At 35.8% G+C, this 23381-nt stretch overlaps 1 protein-coding gene across 2 annotated transcripts in view; it reads left to right on the forward strand.

Annotated features, from left to right (window-relative positions):
• Positions 1 to 3116: 3116 nt before the first annotated feature.
• The window catches only part of LOC134804064 (UNC93-like protein), a 117128-nt gene continuing 96863 nt past the window's right edge, over positions 3117 to 23381 (forward strand). For both annotated transcript variants that reach the window (XM_063776960.1, XM_063776961.1), the window contains exon 1: positions 3117 to 3296. The gene's annotated coding sequence lies outside the window, so the exon portion shown is untranslated. The remainder of the gene's footprint in view (positions 3297 to 23381) is intronic.

Raw genomic sequence — 23381 nt, forward strand, 5'->3', positions numbered from 1 at the left:
CCGACTCGCACTTGCCCGGTTTTTATTCAGAGTGTGCTATATTTTTTATCTCATTTTTAGCATACTGGCTACAATTTGAATACCAGGAATTTTGCTCTTTGCGTGGAGAAATTTATATTGTGCTTCCATTTCCACCACTTTTTATCCTGAAGGAAAACTTTTAATTTCCGTGCCGAATTTTTGTTTGATCCACTAACTGTGCCCCAATTTAATGTGATCCACTCTTCCCCATTAATTGTAGTTGTAAAAAAACACTCAACACTGTATTATTCGGTGGTTAAAATGAGGTAATCAATCGTTTTGTCATACATAAAAAAATATTTACAATAATGAAAGATTTTCTTATCACTAGCCATAAACAAAACTACTACATCTTTGTAAAATCGTGTTATACTTTTTTTATACCTAGCTACTTGGTGGCCGATGTTCACCACTGCGAATTTTAGTTGTAAAGCTAAAAACGGTAGGTAACTAGTTATTTAGTGTCGTGAGCATTTTTGTCTGCGTATGTAAGTAATATGTATTAGAAAAATTATTGCAAATGATCCACTGTTACCTTTGATCCACTGCACCCCACTCTCCCCTACTAAAATGAAATAAAGATTATAGATAGATTGTACTTAATAAACTAGGTTGTAAAAATTGCCTTCCACTTGTCAAGAAAACCTGGTCTATAGATAGTGTTATTTTTAACAGTATTTCCCGGCTTTTATCTTAATAGCACTCACCGGGCAGTTTGCTTCGTAAAAGCGTGCAGTTTTACGATTGCAACAAAGTCTCTAAGAAATATAAATAAGTGACTAGGATTTTGTCAAGAAAAGGGTAATTGGAACGTGATGGTGGATGGTGGCACGGGCGGGTACAATGTTACCTGTAGGGCTACCGCCAATACCGAAAATCGTCAATTGCGGGCATTTTTCTCTGTCACTCTAATTACGCCGTCATTGGAGTAAAAGAGTAAGATCCCCGCAATTTGCGAATTTCGGTTTTCGCGGTAGCCCCTCTGGTTTATTGTGTTTAGTAGGAAGATCGGCGAAGGCTGTAATCGTTAAATAAATAAGGGTCAGATCATTATGACGAGTGTAATAATCATCGACGGCGTCCGGGGGTGTAAGTGTACCTATGCTTAATTTGTGTTTTTTTGAATTGATACTAACGGTTAAACCGTTAACCCAGTGTCAAATTGTACTGGTAACCATGGTAACTCCAGGTTTAACCGGTTAACCCCGAGTTAGTGAACGGTGCAAGTGGCCCTAAGGGCCTAAGGGCATTGCGCTATGCCGGGGTTAAGCGGTTAAACCGTTAACCGAGTGTCAAATTGTACTGGTAACCAGGGTGACTCGAGGTTCAACCGATTAACCCCGGGTTAGTGGAGTGGTGCAGACAAGCACTCACGTTTCAAAGTCACGAAAGTCATCCACATTGCGTCTACATTGAAATAAATCTCCTATTTTCGTACCTATGGTACCGTAATTTTCCATTTTCTAAATGAAACGTTCCTTAATTTCCTATGAAATTTTCCTAAAATTTATGAAATCTTTTCCATATTTTTTGAAACTGTCCGCAACTTGCACATCCTGTAGTTTTAAGTAGGTACGTAATAAACACACACAAGTGACATCCGTTTGTTTAGCAGGACTTAGTACCTAGTATAATTTTATATTTTCACAGGCAGAAAAAGGAGCTGAACATATACAAAAAAATCCAAGTACGTAATATTATAACAGGTCAATACAAATAGCCACGTAAAATTTTATGAATACTGGTAAATCCATAAAGCACCACAGCGCTGAATTGCAGTAGTAAAGTGCGTGTTAATACATATAGTCCTTGATTGTAAGATCGCATTTACTTTACAAGTTTACATGCAGTCTTCTTAACTAGGCGTGCGTGCGAAGTTTAATAGTTGTTTTTAGGGTTCCGTATCCAAAAGGTAACAACGGGACCCTAGTTATTACTAAGACTCGGCTGTCCGTCCGTCCGTCTGTCTGTCTGTCTGTCACCAGGCTGTATCTCATGAAGCGTGATAGCTGGGCAGTTGAAATTTTCACAGATGATATATTTCTGATGTCGCTATACAAATGATAAAAACAGAATATAATATGTATTTAAGTGGGGTTTCCATTAAATTTTTTTATTTTTTGCCGTTTTTTGCGTAATGGTACGGAACACTTCGTGCGTGAGTCCGACTCGCACTTGGCCGGTTTTTTATCAACTAGCTATGCCGCGGGGGCCTTTTTTAGATTTACTTTAGTTTAGATTAGTTTAGTTTTTAATTTTAGGTAGTTTTTAATTTTAGTTAGTTTTTAATTTTAGGTAGTTTTTAATTTTAGTTTTTAAATTTAGTTTTTAATCTTTTTATGTTACTCATTATACTGTATTACTTCTAATTATACCTTCAATTACTAGCTACGCAAACCTATTTAGTTCTCAATATCGGCCTTTTTTTGTAATATATTGGCAGATAATGTTTTTTCTAGTTGTTTATTTTTTTTTATAATTATCAAGTTCTTCTAATAGACCCTGGTTTGGATTTGCTCATTGGCTTTCTGTTTTCCGCATGCGGTCAGAGTGCGGGTTAAGGAGCTCGCGTACGTTATGTACACCCTAATGTATCGAGGTTTTAATTCTTTGCTTAAAATAAATATAACTAGGTACTTATAAGGATTTTTTTCCAACAGGAATTATTTGCATAATTCATTTATATCTATTCTGGTGTTCAACGTTAGAAATTAAAAATAGGCTCAAAATCGCTGCTTTCGCTCAAAAAATGACAGTGGTTATTTTGTGATAATTATTTTGAGCAATTATAACAGTTCATTCATTAATTGTCATATATTTTTTTAACCTATTTTTTTGAAGTGAAAACTTCTTTAGCGGCGCTGTGCACTTTTTATGATGGGGAAAAAATGTTAAACTCGCGACAACGTAAGACGGACACGTGACCTGATCGAAAAACTGTTACAATGTCATTGAGTTTTCACTTCTGCCGGCACTCCCGGAGTGCAACCCGTTGTTTTTTCCGTCGAATTAGAGTCCAAGTGGTTGTTGGTGCTGGTCGTTGTTGGGTGCTGGTGGTAGCTGGCGCGGGGTGCGCTGGCGCTCTTTTAAGCGGCCCCCTCGCGTCGCGGCCTCCAGTCTCAGCACCGTCCGACGCCCGCGCACACGTACCCGCGCAGACGCACTCGCGAGTGTCCAGTGACAAGCTGCCTTTCTCTCACGCAGTGCTATCGTGTTCGACGTGAATGCTAAACCGGACTTTGAAAACACAAAAATCACTCGGAATTTTTGACAAGGTAAGATCTCATTTTCTAGCCGCTGCGACTGTCATTTTCTGCAAGGCGAATCTTGGGGTTGCGAGGACCACCACCGTTCAGCGTTAAGGTTAATCCGGACGGTATTTTGTAAATATTCGCGGCTGTCGTCCGCGTACGGCGCTAAGGATTTTTCTGCTTATATATTTAGAATTTAAATATCTTATCGAGCACAGCAAGTGAAAAGCGGCTCTGAATTCGACGCGTATGCTCGTTTCTTTTGTTCACGTATTATTCACCCGTGACTGGCATGAAACACAAAAACCTATTTAATAACACCTATGAAACGGCGTAGTTTTCTTAAAAGCGCTCGGAAAATTATAGTGGCCTGTAACAAAGGCTAAGTTAATTATTTCAGCCGTAAAAATATTTACTAGCCATCGCAGAATAAAACAATCGAAAAAGGAGTACTTTCTGATTTGTTTTAATTTGTGAACTTAAGGATTAGGAGTTTCTTTGCTTTTCTTCCAGCGATGTTTTTGCGCGCGCGTGACCTCCAGATTTCCCACCCCCTACCTCCAACGAAGTGGCACTCCTTTAAACTTGTTTACATTCCCTCATTGCATTATTATGTTGGTGCTAACTTACGTATAGGTACTATGTATACATATAATATATTTTATTCGTAATATACTTAAATCATTAATAACAATCGTAATAGCAGGGAAAACGCCAGGTTGCGTTAACCGAGATCATTCTGATTGTAAAAGTAGGTACTTACCTGTGACTTTAAATTTGACACTGATTAATAAATTAACAATAGGTTTGTACAATTTTCCCTGTCTGAAGATAGATGGACGTGTCCTTACGGTAAACAATATGTCATAGTTTATTAATACATACCTACAATATTGAATAAATTAAAATAATTTTAACTCTTATTTCTTTACCCAGGTATATTTTGGGCGATAAATAAAATCGCCTATTTTGAACTTGTATTTAATTTTCTGAGTATTTTTAACTTTATGGTGCACAACAAAGAATATTTACTTATTTATAGACAATTACAGTTTATTATATTATCTATTATAATATTTTGTGTGTCACGAAAAATGTTATTATACTGTGTTGACACATACCGAATTAATAATACTTTTTTTATTTATTGGCATAGTTTCAGAAATTAAGTTCTTTTTTAAAAACCTAAATAATAATATAACAAACAACGAATGGTATATCATTATAAAAAAACGGTACATTGAGAAAATATGACCCACTAAAACAAATACAATTTTATTACAGTTTGACGGTATATTTTTAGACCAAAACAACTGACTTTAAATTTCAAACAAATGTCTCATAAATAAAGTTAAAAAATGTAGTCGAAATAACTACTGTTGAAATTATAGATATAGTGCATGTATATAAATAATGCCGACCAGTATCTAAAACGTGACTGCTCGAAGTCGATAAAAAGCAATTTTCTCGCAACATATAATGAAATAATAATGATTTGTTTTCTCGCAGTCGTATACAAGTAATATCGTATACCAATATCAATTTAACGTCCACATATTTAAGAATTGATTAATTTTAAACAAATCACCTGATCAAGTGACCAATTACCTACATATAAAATAACAAGCTTTTCATATGAATTTATCTTAAATACTGAACTTTCGTCCTTTCCCCGGAGTGTATTGTTACTTATATACATATCACTATATATAATTATAAGGTAAGACGGGAATTCTCTTGCCACGAATAAATAAATTATGTTCTTTTATGACCTCAGATTTTCATCAGTAGAAAGGAAATGTGTACCTACTAATTATATATCTATCTAAATCTATTTGTGTTTCTTATTTACGCACGACACGTAACTTAAAATATGATGACAAAACCAGACAAAATTATATTAAATTATTAATTGTCAATCTGGGGGCACGGTAGTGCCCCCGCCAAGTCGAGCAAAACAAAGACGCACGGCCGTACCATCCTTTTCCCAAAGCGATTCAGGCGATTTTCGACGTCCTGTAATTTTGTGCTGGCTAAAGCTAGAACCCTGAATTTTGAGTGACATATAGGGCTTAACATGCTTTAGATATATTCTCAAAAACATTCAATTTGATCTTGTAGTTTAAGAATTATTGTACCTCAAAGTTCCTTAGTTTCGACACTGACACACTCACTCACGATCATCATAATTCTAAGGTACTTCTAGCATACCCACAAGCTTCAAATTTTAAACATAAGTAGTTTTCAGCTTATTAAGCCATAGAAAACCTAAAAATATTGTAATATCAGTCACGTTTTAATGATTTAAGAACTGCATAAGTAAGTTTGTAGTCCCATATAAATATATGGTATTACAAAGTTACTGTTGCAGTTCCAACAAATAGTAGGTAAAGTAAAGGTCTGTGATGTACGATGTGAGTATGAAGATGTGTATATGTAGTCATTATATGTGTATAGTACGAGTAGGTATGGTATGGCTATGAATATGGTAAGGATATGAATATGGCATAGGTATGAGTGCGGGTATGGTGTGGGAGTTGTAGGATGGGTACTTGGGTATTGAGTATTGTATGAGTACAAGTATAGTTTGGTATGGCCATGAGTATTGTATAGGTACGAGTATAGTGCGGGATGGGTATGAGCTTTGATAAAAGTGGTAGCTGACGTACAAGAAGTGGTACCCGAAAAGAAGGACTACCTACAAAAAGAGATGAGATCCCAGCAATTCTTCTACTACAAAAAAGTTTTGAGATGTTATGTGAAACCAAGTCGGTTATTTTAGTCAGTGCCAAACAACCCCTTTGTTAAACCGCATCAATAAGATATCTTTAATTTTTAATACATATAATGACTTGGCAATCGCACATAATGCTTTACTCGTACCGTAATCGTAAATATGTATAATGCTCAAACTGCATGCGATTAGCGCGCTAGCGTTACGTTTAATTATTTTTATTAGTTGACGATGATCCTTGTGTCATTATGCAGCCGTGCGATGGCCAAGTCATTATACGTATTAAAAATTGAATATATCTTATTGATACGGTTTAACACCCCCTGGCACTGACTAAAATAACCGACTTGCTTTCATATAACTTCTCAAAACTTTTTTGAAGTAGAAGAATTGCATTGCGAGACTTGCATCTTATAACATGTAATGTTTTTGATGGGTTATATGTAAGTACTATTTCTTAAGCAATGATAAGCATAGGTTACTGTTACGTTAACATTACTGCCATAGTAAATACAACATTAAACTGTAATACTTAAACAGCGAAATTTCTATGATAAACTCAATACCGATGTATTTAACTGATCGTTAATGATATCGAGTTTTACTACTATTGGTTGGCCTGCATATATAAATGTATGCAAGGGTGCTATTATGCTAATAGTTTTGCTTACTGTATACAAAACTAATAAACCTTTAGGTAAAATTGAGATTTTGATATACATAGTTGTATTATAGACGACATTAAATAAAAAAACTCGTTGTAATTATATGAATTTTGACGCTGGTATATGTCTAAGTATAAATAAACAAAAAACATGGTGAGTTATTTTAGCAGTGGCGTAGCGTTAATCTGTAGATAAGCCGGAGTTGATTTATTTAGTGTACAGTCAGCATAGCGCATAGCACCTTTGTATACACACTTCTATGCAGGGGGGGTACTTTTTCTCTGCATCTGCTGCTGAGTGTACACGCACTTTTATTTAAAGAACTGATAAAGGTATTAGGTGCTTAAAATAAGTAGAATAAAAAGTATTTATTTAGGACTGCTTTCAGCCTGAAACTGGCCTTTCAATGAATCATACCTATGTATTTATAAATCAGAATTGATTTAACTCACTATGCAATAATAACAAATAATAGGTCATAATGTAGTTTTTTCGCTAATAATAAGCATTTCAAATTAAATTTTTCACCCTATGAGAGATTAGAAGATTTTTCTTATCGTGCCCCTTTGGCGATCGTCGCAGCGCAGCGCTGGTGTTGCAAGCCGAGTGACGCGGGAGAACTGTTTGCTCGATTTCGAAACCTGGGGCTTGTTGGGCTCTAAGGCTTTATACGCATTTACTAAGAGTTAAACCAAGAAAAGTCTGCAGCGGTTTTGGTAGCCCACGCAGTGCAAGTGTTATTTATACGTCATAATTTCATAGAAGTTTGATTATTAAAATGACACTTGCACTGCGTGGGCTATCAAACTCGCTGCAGACTTTTTTCGGTCTGACTTTAACTTATAAACGTTTTTCCCCATGTCATTCCATTCCACATACCAACAATCGATTAAACAAAACGAATGACTCGTTAATATGTCCAATAATTCCATTTTAAAAATGATGATTTGAATTTGTTATTGCATGGAATTTAAAACACGGCCAAAGACGTTGTTAGTTTTTAGGGTTCCGTACTCAAAGGGTAAAAACGGGACCCTATTACTAAGACTTCGCTGTCCGTCTGTCTGTCACCAGGCTGTAACTCATGAACCGTGATAGCTAGACAGTTGAAATTTTCACAGATGATGTATTTCTGTTGCCGCTATAACAACAAATACTAAAACCAAAATAAAATAAATATTTCAGTGGGGCTCCCATACAGCAACGTGATTTTATTGCCGTTTTTTGTGTAATGGTACGGAACCCTTCGTGCGCGAGTACGACTCGCACTTGGCCGGTTTTTCAAATGTTCGTAACTAAACTAGTATGGTCCAGTGTAAGGCGGTTATAGTTACCGCAGAAGGTGGCACTGCATTGCGCAACTCGCTGGGAAACGTAAAATGTGAACTGTTTTAAATACTTAACATAATTTTTCTTTTTAAGTCCGCGAGAATATAATAGCACCGATAGTCACATAAACGTAGCCACTACTTATTTACTACATAAATACTAGCATATTAAAATGAAAAAGCTGAACCGCCAATAAAAATGTGATGTATATTTTCAACAACACATTTTATTACCTGCATTGAGTTTATCCTTATATTATTTCGATAAACAACAAGTTATTTAAAAAATACCCGCTGTACATAAAAATATCATATAAAAAAACTGGTAATTATGTTAAGGTAAACGCATCAATTTCGTATCTTTTATGATTTAGGTTAGGTATTAGTAACAAAATGATCGTGTAAATGTTTATCTATATCAGTTCTTTGTACATATATTAATAAGTAGGTTTATATTTTGGGGAAATTTGCATAAAACGGTTGTTTTTGTTTATAAAATTGCATATATTTTCAAAGGGGCCTAATGGTTACCAGTTGGCCGGACGATATTAGCCTGTCAGTTGTTCGGACCTGTCAATTTTTTCCTTTAACTGACAGGCTAATATCGTTCGGCGGACTGGTAATCAGTGGGCCCCTTAACGATTCATACCTATGTAAAATATTACTATAGATACCTGCAGAGTCAATTTTATTATATTTGTTGGTAAGTACCTAGGTATAAAAAAGACGTTTCAGGATATCAATAGTGTTGGATAGAGCAAGGAACCGGTCTCGAAAACGGATTTCACGATACCACGAACGGGTTTCCTAACGAGCGGCGCGCTAGACGCGTGCAACTCAGCATATTCGCACAAATCATTTGTTATGTGCCGCCTCATTTAGTTTATTTAATTATCTTTTTCTACTCATCGACTATAATCTGTGAATTACAACTTCATATACAACTCTATAACCTCACTCTTTTTAACGTTGGATAGTCTATGGCACTTCCGACTCAACTAATATAATAGGGTATTATACTGTATTTAAAATAAATTATTTTACACCATGCATGAAATAAAGCACCAGATAATTATCAGCAAAACACAGATAGGAGCTATTTTTAAACACAAGTTCTATTTAATAAATCGGATAGAAATATAAAAAGTAGGTGAGTTGACCGTGACGTCACGATGTAATGTTTCATATAAATTCCATATTAGCAAATCATTTTGACAGTTCTAAAAAAGTAACGAATTTGACTAGTAGGAAAATACCCTATTGTATATAGATTGTATCGATAAGGTTTAGTCAAATTGAAATTGATAAATTGAAATTAGAACTTCATACATTTCGATAAAATATTGCTTGTTTAAGGAGACTCGACTCAATACAAATTAGCCAACGATGGCGTTTTGGAACTAATACCGTCGCGGCATCTGTCATACTTCCGTCTACTTAAACACGCTGCTGCGTCGCGTCTGCTCTGTGATTGGTTGGCCAACTCAAACTTTTTTTCACAATGGACGCCCACGAGATTTTCTCTGCATTGAAATTTGAAAACTTGCAAAAGTGTTAAAGTTTTTGTTTTGTGAGTGAAACTGTGAAAAATACTAAATGAAAATGAGTGACAGCGATGAAAATATGTTGCCCACTACTCAGGAAACGTGATTCTGATTAGATTGAGAGTTGCATTATTCATTATTCAGTAGTAGAACTAAGTATTGCATTGGGTTAATTTTGGTAACACTATATTTTTGATTGTGGTCCCGTAATTACCCCAATGCACCTTAAAAAATGTACGTAGTAGTGTTTCATATTAACTGTTTTACTATTTCTGTTAACTTGAGTAAAATAAGTCAGGTAGTAGAAGTAGAAAGTATGGTATTATTCATTATTTATTTTAGTTAACTCGTAGAAAAAGTATTGTATACAATAGTGATATAATCAAGTTTTTCAATCTTGTACCTTACTTAGGCAACTCAGCAAGCTTCGTTGCCTAAACACGGTACTCGACTGAAAAACTCTCTATTATATCACGATTGTATAAAATTCTATTTCATTACCCCACAGACCATTGGGCTATGAGCGCTAGGGCTATGTCATACGTAGGTACTTACAATGCCTGCTTCGTGGTTATTTCCTATCCCGCCTGTGTCAATTTGACCGTTGAAGAGTAAACATTAAAAAACAAAGATATTAGGAGTATGGTTCCGTGGCTAGCTTTACGTAACTTTGTTGTCACCAGCCTACCAAATTTAAAGTAGCTCAATATTTAATGGTCATCAGTCACCTGTCTAAAATAGATCTATTTAATAAAACACATGTTTGAAATACATAATTATTTTATATATACTACATAATTTTTTGTATTGTGTTCACAACAAACTATGTATGTAGGTACTATTATTTCTAAATAAGCTAATGCAAGCTAATGTAAGCTGTTGAGTGAGAATACGTGTTTGTGAGAAATTAAGAGAAATTTTAATCTAACCTCAGTAATTGTCGCTTAACTTCATTTCGGGTAAATCCATTCGGCCATCTTAGCAAATATCTACCCTAATATTACCTCTTCTTAATACCAAAATCGCATAATCTAATCATAAGTTTATCGACAAAATTAAACAGGAATCTATCGGGCTTCATTTGTGACTGAAATATAATTCGTGTATTTACGTATATGTATATTTAAAACGTACCAGCAAAGCTTCTAACCTTTTTCCTTATCGCAACACTAAAGCATTAAAAACCAAGTAAAAATATAAGTAACTGTTAAAAGTTATTGGGTACTTAATTAGTGTCCAGTGACTAATCAATGTAAGATTGGGTCAAAGTTCTTAGATTCTTAATGCCCCAAACAGGTTAGATGTGGTTCCAAACTAGGCAACGTTTACACTGGGGCAAAAAATTAAGTAAATAATTAATTGATAATGGTAGGTATTAGTACCTAATAAATAATCAGTGTAGTAATAAAACAAACTAAAACTAAAACTACAAATTTAAAATTAACACTAAAACTAAACTCACCTATTAAAACCCCCTTATAAAATGAACACCCCATACAACAGACCCAATCTTCGTTTATATTGGGGCTATTATTTGAATGTAAGTATGTAGGTAGTACTTTTATGACACAATATTTTTATAATTTGAATAATAGTTGCCTATTGCCTACCATAATTTGGGTGGTTTGCGGCGGTAGGCCCAGTGTAAAAGTGCCCTTATAGTGCAGGTATTGTTAACCAGATAAATTATATTTTAGATATATTTTATTTTAACCTCAATTTTTGAAGTATTTATATTCGTATGGTTTTTTTCATACGAAGTCAGATAGTCACCTACTGTGTAGGTAAACATACTCGTAGGTAACCTGAGTATACGTACTCTATTGTCCCGGCATTTTGCCACGGCTCACATGGAGAGACTGGGTAACCTAATCCCAAGAAATTCACTCGTTTTTACTAAAATAACTGCCACCTAAGCCCAAGTTACTTCTCTGGATTGGAAGTTAGATTACAGGGAGTTCGCGTTCCTCACGTTTTCCTTTACTGAAAATTGGTAATAGATATTTCGTACTTAAGTTGCAAGAATTATTGGTTCGAGCCGGGGTTCGACCCAAGGGCCTTCGGTTTGAAAGTCGGACGCCTTACCGCTACTGACTACATATTTATAATTTGTGACCACGCTATACGCCACTATAGCGAAGTGCAGTTCGCACACGGGATCCACCGAATCCGCATCCAATGTGAAGACCGCCTTATGTTATCCACGCTTGGAACAACCAGTTACTTAGTATGAGCCTATAACCATTAAGTATGCAGATCAACAGCCTCTAGTATCTGAAATGGATACATTCTTTCGTCCTAGGTATGAAATAAATGAAGTATCCGTTTCAGTTAAAATACAAGTAATAGTCAAGTTGATTATGGAATTAATAAAGTATTGCGGTAACTTCGACAACGTGTTATTTTCGAAAATCGGTAATATGTATGTACCAAAATTAGAGGCACTTCATACTTTGACAACACTAGGGCTGATTTAGACGATGCGAGAACTCGCATGCGAGTTTCATTACATTGCGGGTTTTGATCGGTCGGTTGAATTGGACGTAACCAACAGTCCGCAATGTAACTAAAATCGCATGCGAATTCGCGAGCCGTCTAAATCAGCCCTCGCTACTGCAACGCTTATCAAGGTATCTTACTGTTGCTACAGATATCAGATTTCTAAACGCTATTTTTAAAATAGAATCGGAACAAATTTACAACTTGTTACATTAGGTACGCCTAAAAAAAGTAGTTAAGTTCACTTATTCATAGTACATATATGTATAGGGACCGTGCGTATTGGAGGGTCTGCCATCTTGTGGCCAAATCGGAAATATATGTGCACATGTAAATTGCCAAAGTAAGTGCTACCATCTACCGTTCTCGTCGGTACGTTTCCTTGTGCATAGTAGGTTCTGCCATCTTGTGGGCTATATCGGAAGCATAAATGTCACATTTACGCCTCGAGGCAAAAATCTGACGGCTCCTATGCTGCCCCCTATAGTTCATGCTCGCCCCGTATAGTGGATAAGTTTCGACAAATGACAGGTGTCGATGATTGTCCGAACGTGTCATGTGGCCATTTCTGGAGTCCAGCGTTTGAAACAGATTACACTATCTCTCAGCCGAACGTGAGAATGCACGTGTTATGATTGTGATTTAAACAGGCCATTAACATTATGTCCACAACAATTATCTTAGTCTGAGTATTCTGGGTATCCAGAAAACTATCGTAGGAACTCCATATCGGTCAAATCTGTATAAGTAGTTAGTATACTCGCATAGTGTGACGCAATGAGCTGGTTAGTAGTTAGGTTAAGAAAAAACCGGGCAAGTGCGAGTCGGACTCGCGCACGAAGGGTTCCGTACCATAATGCAAAAAAAAAAAAAAAACAAAAAAAAAGCAAAAAAAAAAACGGTCACCCATCCAAATACTGACCACTCCCGACGTTGCTTAACTTTGGTCAAAAATCACGTTTGTTGTATGGGAGCCCCATTTAAATCTTTATTTTATTCTGTTTTTAGTATTTGTTGTTATAGCGGCAACAGAAATACATCATCTGTGAAAATTTCAACTGTCTAGCTATCACGGTTCGTGAGATACAGCCTGGTGACAGACGGACGGACGGACGGACGGACGGACGGACGGACAGCGAAGTCTTAGTAATAGGGTCCCGTTTTACCCTTTGGGTACGGAACCCTAAAAACTACCCAATTGATTTATTCCTGAGTGAAGTTTTATGCTTCAGTGAAATATAAATACCTATTACGGGCTGTGCACAAATCACGCGAGCTGTTTTCGGCTAATTTTAGCCCTCCCCCCCTCCTTATTGGTGATATTTCGTGAGGTTTTTGGCTACCCCCCTCCCCCACATAGCATCACGTATATTTTTTTAAGATTTTTCTATCCGACCGGTCAAACTCACGCGCTCCAAAATTTCGTAAAATAGACTCGCTATTTTGAAGTGCGGAGTGAAGATTTATGTTTAACGAAACCGAGAAAAAGTATCTACTCATGTGGTAGGTATTTTTTCTTTTTTTCGTTCACTGTAGAAAATACACGTGAGGTGTCCTTATCCCTCCCCCAACGTCATCTGTCGTGATTTTTTCGTGATCCCACCCGCCCTATCGAACCTCGCGTGATTTGTAGTGCACAAGCCCTTACTTAATCTTAAAATCGAAGCAAGTAATTGTTAATATACTTGTACTGCCAAGTAAAATTGTATACTTCATTCAAGCGATTGATTCATGTTATCTATACATATAATAAAGCTGAAGAGGGTCGAAAGTCTGTACATGGAAGATATTTGAAAAAAAGTTGGCTGGGGAGACTTAGAATTGATAACAGAACACGTTCCAACAGTTTTTAGAATTTTTGTCTGTTTGTCTGTTTATCTGTTTATCTGTTTGTCTGTTTATTTGAACGCGCATCACGTGAAAACGGCTGAACGGATTTTGATGAAAACTTTACTAATCTGTCGAGAAAATCCCCGGCCAGGTTATAGGCTATAAAAATTCAACCCCTAAAAGGGGGGGTAGCCACAACACTCGATTGACTTAAGTTTGCCCCTAAATCGTATGGCGCTACTTAGGAAGGAGGGGCAAACTTTTTTCAAATATGTGCTAACACTATAGAGTACCCTGGTAAACTAACAGATGGCGCTGAATTTAATACGATGTGACATAAATAAGTCACCGAGGAAGGATTTTGCCAAATTAACTCTAAGTTTAGAAGACCCCTTTTCTAAAATTTCAATCAATCGTACGGATATCAACAAATTTAATTGAATAATTGTGTTGATTTAATAATACAACAAAATTAAACGACAGTAAATTAATTGCCCCTCATTGCACAGTGCCATCTTTTGGGGAGCTGAGTAAACATTAAGTAACCAAGAAAACTAAAAATGAGTTTATATAGTTACGTAGTGGTAAAATAAACACACATATCAACACGCGTATAATTGCATAAAATTATTTATTTTCTCCGTCATGAATTATACCTAATTGTAATTATATCGCATCCATATCAAATCCATATTCATACGTATCGCCTCCTTAAGCACTTAATAATGGCCACGAAGTTGGGTACTTTGAAAAAAAAAACATTGACCTCTGTCATTTGCAGTGCCGGATTTTCTTTTAAGCAAAATAAGCACTTGCTTAGGGCACCATTGTCTAGGGGCACCAAAAATTATCGAAAAATTTACGCGTTCGCTTCGCTCGCGTTTTCAATAACTTTCTAAGATATGATAAATGTGACATTCGGTTGGCAACTGCAGCAGCATTACTCTGCTGCAACGTTACTGCTGCAGGACTGTCAATTTTCGTGATAAAATAATGTGTCCACACTAAAAGTAAAAATGTACACCTGTCTATCAAATTGCGTTTTTTTTATATCGAAAAATTGTCGCTTCGCTCGCGTTTTCAATAACTTTCTAACATATCATAAAGGTGACATTCAATTTTCGTGATCTAATGATGTGACTGATTTCCATACTAAAAGTAAAAATGTACAACTGTCTATCAAAATGCGTTTTTTACATCAAATAATTTTCGCGCTCGCTTCGCTCGCGTTTTCAATGACTTCCTAACATATGATAAAGGTGACATTCGGGTGGCGACTGCAGCACCATTAGGTAATCTGTTGCAACGTTACTGGTGCGGCACTGACAATTTTCGTGATAAAATGATGTGACTGATTTCCATACTAAAAGTAAAAATGTACAACTGTCTATCAAAATGCGTTTTTTATATCAAAACATTTTCGTGCTCGCTTCGCTCGCGTTTTCAATGACTTCCTAACATATGATAAAGGTGACATTCGGGTGGCGACTGCAGCACGTTTAGGTAATCTGTTGCAACGTTAGTGGTGCGGCACTGTCAATTTTCGTGATATAATGATGTGACTGATTTCCATACTAAAAGTAAAGATGTACAACTGTCTATCGAATTGCGTTTTTTTTATATCGAAAAATTGTCACGCTCGCTTCGCTCGCGTTTTCAATAACTTTCTAAGATATGATAAAGGTGACATTCGGGTAGTGACTGCAGCAGCATTAGGTACTCTGTTGCAACGTTATTGCTGCGGCACTGTCAATTTTCGTGATAAAATGATGTGACTAATTTCCGTACTAAAAGTAAAAATGTACAACTGTCTATCAAAATAAGTTTTTTACATCAAAAAATTTTCGCGCTCGCTTCGCTCGCGTTTTCAATGACTTCCTAACATATGATAAAGGTGACATTCGGGTAGCGACTGCAGCAGCATTAGGAACTCTGTTGCAACGTTACTGCTGCGGCACTGTAAATTTTCGTGATAAAATGATGTGACTGATTTCCATACTAAAAGTAAAAATGTACAACTGTCTATCAAAATACGTTTTTTATATCGAAAAATTTTCGCGCTCGCTTCGCTCGCGTTTTCAATAACTTGCTGACATATGATAAAGGTGACATTCGGGTAGCGACTGCAGCAGCATTAGGTACTCTGTTGCAACGTTACTGTTGCGGCACTGTCAATTTTCGTGATAAAATGATGTGACTGATTTCCGTACTAAAAGAAAAAATGTACAACTGTCTATCAAATTGCGTTTTTTTATATCGAAAAATTTTCGCGCTCGCTTCGCTCGCGTTTTCAATAACTTTCTAAGATATGATAAAGGTGACATCCGGGTGGCGACTGCAACAGCATTAGGAACTCTGTTGCAACGTTACTGCTGCGGCACTGTAAATTTTCGTGATAAAATGATGTGACTGATTTCCATACTAAAAGTAAAAATGTACAACTGTCTATCAAAATGCGTTTTTTATATCGAAAAATTTTCGCGCTCGCTTCGCTCGCGTTTTCAATAACTTTCTGACATATGATAAAGGTGACATTCGGGTAGCGACTGCAGCAGCATTAGGTACTCTGTTGCAACGTTACTGTTGCGGCACTGTCAATTTTCGTGATAAAATGATGTGACTGATTTCCGTACTAAAAGTAAAAATGTACAACTGTCCATCAAATTGCGTTTTTTTATATCGAAAAATTTTGGCGCTCGCTTCGCTCGCGTTTTCAATCACTTTCTAAGATATGATAAAGGTGATATTCGGTCAGGGACTGCAGCAGCATTACTCTGTTGCAACGTTACTGCTGCGGCACTGTCAATTTTCGTGATAAAATGATGTGACTGATTTCCATACTAAAAGTAAAAATGTACAACTGTCTATCAAAATGCGTTTATTATATCGAAAAATTTTCGCGCTCGCTTCGCTCGCGTTTTCAATAACTTTCTGACATATGATAAAGGTGACATTCAATTTTCGTGATATAATGATGTGACTGATTTCCATACTAAAAGTAAACATGTACAACTGTCTATCCAATTGCGTTTTCTTAAATCGAAAATTTGTCGCGCTCGCTTCGCTCGCGTTTTCAATAACTTTCTAAGATATGATAAAGGTGACATTCGGGTGGCGACTGCAGCAGCATTAGGTACTCTGTTGCAACGTAACTGTTGCGGCACTGTAAATTTTCGTGATAAAATGATGTGACTAATTTCCGTACTAAAAGTAAAAATGTACAACTGTCTATCAAATTGCGTTTTTTTATATTGAAAAATTTTCGCGCTCGCTTCGCTCGCGGTTTCAATAACTTTCTAAGATATCATAAAGGTGACATTCAATTTTCGTGATATAATGATGTGACTGATTTCCATACTAAAAGTAAACATGTACAACTGTCTATCGAATTGCGTTTTTTTACATCGAAAAATTGTCGCGCTCGCTTCGCTCGCCTTTTCAATGACTTTCTAACATATGATAAAGGTAGTGATCCAAAGGACTCGAGCCTTTTAGCTCTTTTTTTAGGGCTCGCCTCATCTCTTGACGCCTAAAAGGCTAAAAGGCTATTTAGCTCTTTAGCCCCCGAGCCTAATTCTATTTAAGAGCCTAGGCTCTTGGGGCTTAATAAGGTAATTGTAAAATATTTTATCGGGACACAGTGGATACAGTCCTCTAGCATATCCATCTGTCAACTTTACTTCAAGTTCCGCCTCCAGGGGAGAGGGAGAGAAATTAGGATTAGAAATTAGCCGCTTACTGACACAGACCGAATTCCACGCGGGCGGAGCCGCGGGCACAGCTAGTTTAAAAATAAATGTATAAAGTGCTGAAGGCAAAATTAGGTACATTTTTTTATCAATGGGTTTTACAGTTACCTATTAATAACTTTATTGGTGTTTTTGCGTTACAAACAAAATAATATTAATAAAGTTAACACTTTTTGGTACCAATTAAGTTGATTTTTTATTAACGTCAGAGCTACGAGTATTTATAAATAAACCATAATCGGACATAATTAAATGTTTATTAATAACGGCAAGACAATTCATAACACAAGGTGCAATCAAACTATAGGTCTACTTAGAATAAATAAGCAGTAGTACATATGTACGAGTGTCGAACACGGAGCCTCGGGAAACAACGCGAAACTCCTGGCCTACCGCGAACACCAAAGATCGCAAAAGGCAGGCATCTTTTTCTTTTTCTCCAATTCGGTGTTCGGTTCGGATTCGGTCAAACTTCGGTGTTCGCGGTAGGCCCTCAGATAAAATGAAATCTCCTTGAAAAGGTTCTCGTAGAATGTTATGTTATGTCCTTAAGTCGTTTCACATTTGATTTCGTTTCTAATTGCAATTAATAAAATTAATTAGCTGATAAAATTACTAACTACACAATTACTAATTTATTAGTTATGCAGTAGTTAATAAATGATGTAAAATGACTGACTTAAGCACAGTCACATAAACAGGTCTTCTAGATTTTTTAATTGATCTACTATTAAAAAAATAGAATTAGAACTTGGTAGAATGTACTAACTTAATATAACGTACATATATTTTACGAGTATCTAAGTGATATACCAGCAGGTAGTAGCGCATTGCGTAAGTAAAGTCTAAGTGTCATATTTAAGATTAAGGTTTATTTATACGGTATGGGTATCTATATTTTACCTTAATATACAATAATACCAAATATGTAAGCGGTATTAAAGTTAATTTGCGTGTTTTGTTAATTTGATCGTCTCATATTTTTGAATGACAGCTTAAGGTGTTTTAACTTTTTTATTACCAATTATGTGATGCAATTTGTGGATTTACTAGTAAGATTTACCTGAATATCTGTTGGATGAGTTCACGGCTATTTTTAGAAGTCAGCATCCGAAACAGGCCCGAAATGTGCGACTGCCCTGAGGCTCCCTGCACCTCAAATTACGCGCATATCCACTAAATGGTAAACCTTAAGTACCACGTTGGCATCCAAGATTGCTGTTTTTGTGCCTCAATTAATTTTAACAAGCTTTTATTAAGTAGGAGCTGTTATCCCAATCGAAAAGAAAAATGACCAAGTAGATATTCGGATGCTTTGAGTTTTGACTAAATATATGTTTATGTCATATAGAAACGTATGGAATAATCATAAAGCATTTTATTTTTAGACTGATTATACATGTCATGTTATTTTGGATAAGTACCTACAATTCGATATATAGGTGGGTCAAACACAAAAGTGTGTTCACTTCTTTCCTGTAGACATATCCAAAAGTTAAGGGCTACAAAGATTAATTTTCTTATTTAACCCGTATCCACATGAAAAGGTACTCCTTTTATTTGGTTAAGTAAGATAAAATCATTACCTACATGGCCACAAGCTGTTAACTATTGTTCACAGGAAAGAAAACTTGTGTGTCCATCAAAACTGTACACTTAACTTTTAGGTATGTCTACAGGAAAGATGTGGACACAGTTTAGTGTTGGACGTTTGACCCAGGTACGAGTACATACGTCAAAGTTGACAAGCAACATGACAACTTCGAGCATGATGCATGATTGTGCATGATATTCGAAATTACTGCAGTTAGTTAAAACTCAAACACGTGTTAATGTTTCAGAAGTTATCGCTGAAACCGAACATTAGTTATGTAAAGAGTGAACGATAATTTATGTAAGCATGGACGTTGCGGCCGGGGTCTCCAGAACAGAAGGCATTCAAAACGTCGGTTATGCTTAGTTAAGTATTGTGTGTTGCCGTCAAATTTTCACGGCTTCTCTGCCCGTTTCTGTGTCAACCAATCTCTGTATTTGGCAACACTGTCAAAACAAATATTGCTCCTATGCCAAGCAGAGAAAGTATAAATTCCTTAAGCACAGCGCTAAGGACGCAGGAAGCGATACCAGGTAATTAATTAAACAAATTCGGCACAATTTGTTTCTGGGTCAGGTGAAATTTCTCGTACTCTCCTTGCTATGCGCGTTCAATCAAAAACGGAAACACGTTATCGGTGCGACTTTGTACTGTCATAACATTTCATCGTGAAAGCGCCACACAAAATCGTCAGGAGGCTAGCTATAGTGGAGTTCATCGTAGCTGATCGCGTTTTATGGACGTATTGTACTGCGACACAAAACAAGTGCCAGGAACGAGCGTTCTGATTGTTTTTGATTAAGGTTAAGGTAGTGATGATCATTAGGATCGTTGAAACGACTAATCGCCGCGAAGAGCGTGCTCGGCATAATGCAAACAGGCACGCAAATCGAGCGACTCTTCCACGACTATTATTTAAAATGATTTAATTATCTCAATGATCACAGAATAGCGCTCGCGTTCCGGCCAGGGAACCGCTTCGAGCCGACTCCTAATTGCTTTGTTATCTTAAATACCGAGTGTGGATTTTTTTACAACACTGTCCTACTTAACAGGTCTGACTTCCAAGACTCGATTCTATGTAGACTTGACAATTAATATTTTATGTGGGACGACGGGTCTATATCATTACTCATTATAGTTTTGCATTGATGTGGAGTTAATCTGACAGAGATAAACATTTATGATTTTTGTGATTTTTTTTTAACTCGCCCTCGGTACTCAAAATCAGACAAGTCGCTAACGTTGCCAACGGTGTTAATGTTAAATTAGAATGACACGTAACCATCCAAAAAATATCAACTGTTTTTCGACAGATTCGTGCCACTATTAACATTTTAGATTGTTTACTTCTCTTATATTTCGCGTGTATCGATCGAGTGCACGCTCTCGTCTTTGTTTGCCTAAAGATCATGACCTCACGTTATTGACTTAGAGTAACCTTGCAGAATTGCACATTTTAATAATTCTAATTTGCACCTGACATTTGGTTTGTTGATAATAATATTGGCATTCTCTTTTAAACTCTGGGTAAGTCATAAAAAAACTTGTTTTCACCGTAGCCCAGAGACATGTGCGCGGCTGCTACGAGATTAGGCTTGTAGCATGGTGTAACGTACCTATACTACCTATTTACTAAAACATTTTATGATTTTACTGCAATATTAGAGGCTAATAAAACTAGTAAAGGTCGTGAGTTAGTTGCTACATATACTTATTAGGTACATATAGTACATATATATATTGTTTTTGATAAATAGGCAATGTCACTGATGAACTTTACCTAGATATTTTCAAAATGCACCAAATGGCTTCTATTGAACTAAACTAAATTATTGTAGGTAATAAAGACAATGCCATGGCTATTATGGAAAAAATCTAGAACAGTTCAAAATAATCTCGTTGGTTTTTTTATGTTATCAATCGCTAAATGGATTTTAAGCAGAAAACAATATATTATAACGGAATTATACCAATTTTCTATATATAGAATCAATAATAACAGTGCTTAAATAACTACCTATGTATCGTCTTAATGATGTTTCTCATTATTTTGTGTTTCTGTATGATAACGATATTTCCTCAATACACAGCTAATAACAGTATTACTTGATGATTTCAAAATAAATAATCGGGTTAAAAAAAAAAGAAATTACATTATCTCATAAGTAACATTTGTAAACACTTGTTAACGAAACAATTTTTTGTCATTTGATAAAAATCGTGATTTGAAAATCTAGGTACCAAAATTATTACTTACAGTACTTTTGCATCAAAAAAATATCTATCACCATGCTATCACCCAAGCAAAAAGTTTATGGACACGCCTTAAACTTAATACCGTCATAATTTTGCAAAAGCCAATGACCTCGAGACAATAGATAAACAACATCAAACTTTTGTTGACGATTAAAAAACACATTTTTTTTTATATTTACTTTACGCGCTCTATCGATTTCGTTGTCAATATACCACGAGAAGGATAGCAGTAATTATATTCACATAATAAGTGTTTTATAGGCTGTATAAGGTCATGTTCAATAGCGGAGTCACAGTTAAAATAACAAACGGGTACCAGTATAACAATCCGCCTTGCTAAGATATTTAATTATAATGAAACTTATAATTACGATAAAATCGCGCAAAGGGTTATAGAAAAGACATTTACAGTCGTAACAATTAATTAACGAAGACAACGAACAGATGGAGTAAATAATTAATATCCTACTGGAGCATAAATAATTTTGTGTCAATTGTAGGTAATATGACTTCTATTATTACTCGTGGTTCTGTGAGGTGTAGACCTCGCGTTAAGCTTTGAAAATGTAAAAGTGAAAAATACTTCAGTTCGTTGAGTCACAGTGAACTCGCAATGGTCTTAAGCGCCATAGACGCCATAGATTTGAAAAAAAAATCAAACCGAATCGATAAAAAAAATATTTTGTCATAGAATCTGGTCACATAATTTCACTAGAATCGGCTAAGAATTGCGACCTGTTGAGGAGAACATGCGGATATACGAAAGCAAAATGCCCGAGTTAAAACGGAGACCTTCGCTAACGCTTCTGTCACTAAAAAAGGGTGGCATAATTGTCTGTGGTTGGTGGTTAAGGTACTGGCAAATGTATGTAACACATTGTATCCGAGCTACATCCCAATGTTAGAATAATTAAATAGGTAATTCTACGATATTATGCAGCTATTTGTAATAACATTCCGACCTAAAATACATACTGAAAGGACAAACCGGTCGACGTCAATAGAATAAACACACTTTGAACTTAAAAATCTTATCACATCGTAAGTCTAAAAAGTAATTTTCATTAAAATTTCTGCTAACCTAGCTATGAAGAATGAAAATTATTTTTAGGTTACCTTTTTTTTTCGTATCTAAACAATAACGGCCCTATATTGAATAACAAACCATATAGGTAAGTATTATAAGTAGGTACCTATTTCTAGACAAAAACAAAAGTAGATCTTAGCGTTATTAGAAGGGAAGAATTACGTTGTAAAATATAGGGTAGTTTAGCCGGTTGTCGGCCAGTTAAGCAAAATTTTGAATTCACATGTATTTTATGAACAATATATTCGACCAATCTTTGTCATTTTGTGATTTTTAGACTAGAAATATAATACACTTACCATGTTAGTATCAAAATCCGTTATTAATTACAACGTTTTGTTTATATAATTAAAAATATGAAAAAGTAGCAATTTAGCTGGTTTTCGGACACTTTTTTTGGTTCTCGGCCGCTTGTTAACTAGTTGTCGGCCGCTGTTATTTATGTTTTTAAATGACTCTTATTTCACTATCAATAGGAATTATTTTTGAATAAAACAACAAATATTCAATGGTACAATGTATTACATTAAGGAACTGTAATGGGAACTTTTATGGTACCTACATCTCGTAAAGAGTTTTCCAAAACATACTCAAAATATTAAAATAAGACATTTTGTAGCCTAACTAATAGCAGCGTGCGTAAGTCCGGAGGTTTTTATGGGTCGGTAACACCCTTGAAGTTACAGGCATCCATAGGCTACGGTAACTACTTATCACCAGTAATATTTACCATTCTCTTTTCGGTGAAGGAAAATTTCGTGAAGAAATCGAATTAATTCCAATAGACACATAGGTGGAAGGTCAGATGGCAGTCATTTTC

This window comes from Cydia splendana, chromosome Z (genome assembly GCF_910591565.1).
Source record: "Cydia splendana chromosome Z, ilCydSple1.2, whole genome shotgun sequence".
NCBI lineage: Eukaryota > Metazoa > Arthropoda > Insecta > Lepidoptera > Tortricidae > Cydia > Cydia splendana.